Here is a 5,064-nt window from a genome sequence, read left to right on the forward strand (position 1 = left end):
TTAGCACAGCAACTAACTCTGCTCTCTGTGCAGAGGTACAATTAGTTTGAATGACTTGTTAATTTATTTCACTTACAATTGCGCCCTGCCGTTACTAGACCCATCAGTAAAAACTGTCACAGCTTTTGAAATTGGATCTGGACTTAATCTTTTAGGGAGAATCCAACTGGTCTTTAGAAGGAATTGAAACAATTTATTTTTTGGATCGTGATTATCAATAATTCCAAAATATCCACAAATAGCTATTTGCCAGATTTCAGAATGGGTATTTAAGTGTGTAATTTGTTGTTTTTTAAATGGGACTACTATCTTGTTAGCTTCGATTCCATTTAAATGAAGAACTCTGGTGCGAGCTCGTGAAACAAGCTCTGAAATTAACTCTAAATAAGTTGGGAGTGATTTGACAAAATTATTAGGCAGAAACAACCACTCTACCAAGTCAATTTGTTGGACAATGACCACTGTAGGTGAATGAGGAGTGGGAAAAATTAAAATCTGCAAAGGCTGTAATGGATCTATGCGCTGGATCTGGGCTTCCTGAATTTTCTTTTCTACTAAATTCTAACTTCTGACAGGCTTGAGGAGTCAGAGTACGGGGACTGTCTAATTGAGAAGGACCCAGCAAGAGACCAAACAAATCACTGAGCGCATAGGTTGGGATTCCGAGAGTGGGACACAGCCAATTAATATCTCCTAACAATTTTTGTAAATCATTTAATGTAGAGATTTGGTCTCTTCTGATTTGTACCTTTTGAGGCCTAATCATCTGTCTGTCCACAATAGCTCCAAGATATTTTACAGGAGTCATGGTTTGAATCTTATCAGGAGCAACACAGAGACCTGCCAACTCAAGTTGTTTCTGAAGCAACTTAAAACAATCTGCTAAAATATCTGCAGTAGATGCAGCACAGAGAATGCCATCCATATAATGAATGATGTAACAACCTGGAAATTCTTTTCTGACTGGTGAAACAGCTCTGGCTACCAAAAACAGACAAATTGTGGGACTATTAAGCATTCCCTGAGGAAGAACTTTCCATTGATATATTTTACTAGGCTCTCTATTATTTAGAGAGGGCACTGAAAATGCTAATCTAGGACAGTCTTGAGGATGTAAAGGGATAGTATAAAAACAATCATGTAAATCTATTATTACTAAAGGCCAATTTTTGGGAATCATGGATGGTTGGGGGAGTCCAGGCTGTAACGGACCCATAGGCTCAATCAAAGTATTAATTGTTCGTAAATCTGTGAGCATTCTCCATTTTCCTGATCTCTTTTTTATGACAAAAACAGGAGAATTCCAAGGGCTAGTTGAAGGTTCTATATAATCTTGTTTTAATTGACTTTGTACCAATTCAGTCAAAGCCTCTAATTTTTCTTTTGAAAGGGGTCACTGTTCAATCCAATGAGGTTTATCACTATTCCACTTAAGAGCCAAAGGAGTTTTTAGCTCCATGACAGTGGCCCCTAACAAAACGGCTTATGATTTTGTGAATTAAATCCCAATCCTTCACGTCCAGTCTGGAATGCAGGCTGAATAGGTTGAGTAAGTTCCTGATTAAACTTTCTTAAAACTTGTCCTGGTTGGAAACCCATCTGATTCATTATTTTTTGGCTCTGAGAGCTATATTGTCCTGGGGGTATCCAGATTTCTGCTCCCCATTGAGAAAGCAGATCTCGACTCCACAAACTGATTGGAATATCAGCGATAAAAGGCTGTAAAAATCCTTTTTGTCCTTCTGGCCCAAGGCAAGGAAGAATGCAGGTGCTCTGAAGCAGTTCTGAAGCCCCGCCTATCCCCACAACATTAGTGTTAGATGGTTGTACTTGCCAATTAGCTGTCCAATCTTGAGAATTTATTATAGAGATGTCTGCACCAGTGTCCATCAATCCTAAGAATATTTTATTATGAATCTTAATTTGACAGACTGGGCGGATGCCAGAAAAGTACCTGCTGATCCGGTACTTCCAAATCCTCCATTTCTTTTTTGGGTTCCCCTCTTTTTAGGGGGTATATAAGGAATTAAAAGAAGCTGTGCAACTCGCACCCCTTTTTTGCAAACCAAGGGACTGAGGAGGACATAACAATTTGAATTTCTCCCTTGAAATCTGGATCTCTTATTCCAGTGTGGACTATAACTCCTTTTGATGTTAAGCTTGAGCGACCAAGGAGAAGTCCAACTGTATTTTGAGGGATTGGTCCAATTATTCCTGTAGGCACATGAAGGGGGGTTTCCCCTGGAAGTAGCAGTATATCTTGAGCTGTACAAACATCAATTGTAGCACTTCCCTCAGTGGCAGGGGTTAATTGTTGAACAGATAATTTTGAGGAGGAGGTACCGTCTGGTAATTTTGAGGTGCCGCCTGACTCACAAACGCCCCGGTTGTTGTCTGGGCCTGGGGTTGGCCCCGCTTCCTGTTTCCCTGAAGCGGGGTCCCATCTTTATGATATTTAGATTGGCATTCGGAGGCCCAATGGTTTCCTTTTTTACACCGAGGACAAACCCCGGGTTGTTTAGGACCCTGGGGAGAAGGACTTTGTAGCTGGGAGCCACTTTTTTTCTTAATTCTGCAATTCTTTTTAGTATGTCCTGGCTTGCCATAATTATAGCAAGTGCCAGAAAACTTGTCTTTTCCCTGAATTGCCCCTGTAATGGCATTAGCTAACATAGCAGCTTTATGGTCTTCTGTCCCTACTTCTTGACACAGCCTAAGATATTCATAGCATCAGTTTTTCCTTTTTGTGTGCCAATGGCACATTTACAATCTTAGTTTGCATTTTCAAAAGCCATAATTTGTAAAATGATATCTGCGGCAGCAGGATTAGTGATTTGTTTATTAATGGCTTCTTGCAAATGGGCAAGGATCTCTGAATAAGGTTCCTATGGACCTTGTAAAATCTTTTAAAAAGAGGAGGGAGTTTTGCCCTCTATCTCAATCTGTTCCCATGCTGCTAGACAAATTTGTTTTAGTTGTCCAATAGCCACTTCTTCCATATCTGCCACAGTCACCGCTGATGACCATGCACCACCCGAGGCAGCACCCCTCTACGCAAGGCCCAGAGCCTGGAAACTGCTCTCTGGGACTCTGTACCCACAGTCCCCATCTGTCTCTCTCCGCCTCTCTCTTGCTCTGTCTCTGGCCTTTTCTCATCCTCTCTCTCACCTTCCTGGGTCAGGAGAGGTGACGTGCAGCCAGTGAAGGGACCGGAGATCGGGCGGGACGCCGTTCGCTGACGAAGGGCGAAGGCCCAGACGGAAGGCTGTGTGACGAAGAGTGGCGGCATACTGGAGCTGCTGCAGCCTGGTGGAGCGGGTGGCTCTCCGTGGCTTTGGGCCAGTCGGTGGGGCCGGCCAGGGCCAGGGCCAGGGCCAGGGTTGCACATGCCTAGGGCCAGGGGGGACGGAGATGACCCTGCAACCCCCTCGGGCACCCTGAGCGGGGGACTGCACAGCAGCCAGGAGGGTCTGCGGGGGTGGGGCTGGGGGTGAGCGGGGTTGGGGTGGGGGGGCGGGGTGAAAGCCATTCGGGGCCTGGGGAGTCCCAGGATGCCAGGGTGCCCAGACTTCTGTCGCCATCAGGGAAGTGACAGAGGCCTGTGGAGCCATGGGTGGCGCAAAGGGGCCTCGCTGCGGGCCAGGAGTAACCTGCTGCCTACGCCAGCGGTGTCCAGAGGAGGCGGGGAGCAGGCGGGAGGCGCGCTGCTGGGGGAGACAGCTCATGAGGCAGGGCGCGCGCTCATGAGGCAGGCCCGGCGCAGGCTCTTGGGGCGCCGGGAGCCGGGTCCCAGCATCTATGGCCATACCACCCTGAACGCGCCCAATCTTGTCTGATCTCGGAAGCTCGGCAGGGTCGGGCCTGGTTAGTACTTGGATGGGAGACCGCCTGGAAGTACCGGGTGCTGTAGGCTTTTGCTCACTTCTCCTTTTGTGCGGCGGCCCCAACGTGGCTCCCTCTGAACCTCTTCCGCCCCTTGCCCCTCTGCAGCTGCCCAGCCAGCCTAAGGTTGCAGCGACGACATAGGCTGCGGTGGTGACCGTCTGCGACCACCAGGGTGACGACGGTGGCGGCGGTAACCGCAGTGACCGCAGCGGTTTCGGTGATGGCAGCCGCGACAGTGACCAGTGTGATGGCGGCAGCGTCGGCGGTGATTACCGTGCTGACGGCGGCATAATTGGCTGCGGTGACCACAGTGATGGAGGTGGCCTTGGCGACCGCAGTGTCACCGGCAGCGTCGGCAGTGGTGACCGTGGTGATGACAGCAGCGTCGGTGGTGTTGACCGCGTTGACGGTGATGGTGGCGTTGGCTGCAGTGACGGCATCAGCATCGGGGTTGATGACCGTGGTGGCCACGATGGCAGCGGCGAAAACGGTGCCCGCAGCAGTATCGGCGATGGCATCATCGGCGGTGACCACGGTGACGACGGCAGCGTCGGTGGTGATGACCACGATGACGCTGGTGATGGTGTCGGCGGCAGTGACCGCGGTGACCCTGGTGGTGGTGACCACGATAATGGTGATCGTGGCGGCAACCATGGTGATGGCTGCGGCCTCGGAGGCGGCAATCGCGGTGATGGCGTTTATGGAGGTGAATGCGATAATTGCGGCTGAGGCGGAAACCGCAGTGAAGGCTGCGGCATCGGCAATGGCGGCGGCGGGGTTGACCACCATGATGGCGTCGGCAGCGGCGACCGCGGTGACAGTAGTGGCAGTGGCAAACGCGGTGACAGAGGCAGCATCAGCGGTGGTGACCATGGTGACGGTGGCAGCTTTGGCCATGACGATGACCACATGGTGTCTGTGACGGCGGTGGTGGTGGGGATGCAGTTATGGCAGTGTCGGCTGTGACCAGAGTGACGGCAGCGGTGGCGATGACCAAGGTGACAGTGGAGGTGTCGGCCACGGCATTGGGGGTGGTGACTACGGTGATGGTGGCAGTGTCAGCGGCGACGATATCAGTGACGGTGGTAGGGGAAGCAACCACTGTGTCAGCAGTGGCGTCGACGAAACGGTGACTGTGGTGGTGTCAGCGACGGAGGTGGCTGTGGTGACTGCGGTGAT

The 5,064-nt window shown here is 50.3% G+C and overlaps 1 pseudogene; it reads left to right on the plus strand.

The window, feature by feature from the left end:
* The first annotated feature begins 3,794 nt into the window (after window positions 1–3,794).
* Window positions 3,795–3,913, plus strand: LOC141567976 (5S ribosomal RNA; annotated as a pseudogene).
* Window positions 3,914–5,064: the final 1,151 nt, after the last annotated feature.

This window comes from Rhinolophus sinicus, chromosome 6 (assembly GCF_057876585.1).
Source record: "Rhinolophus sinicus isolate RSI-liver-muscle chromosome 6, RSI-T2T, whole genome shotgun sequence".
Classification (NCBI taxonomy): domain Eukaryota; kingdom Metazoa; phylum Chordata; class Mammalia; order Chiroptera; family Rhinolophidae; genus Rhinolophus; species Rhinolophus sinicus.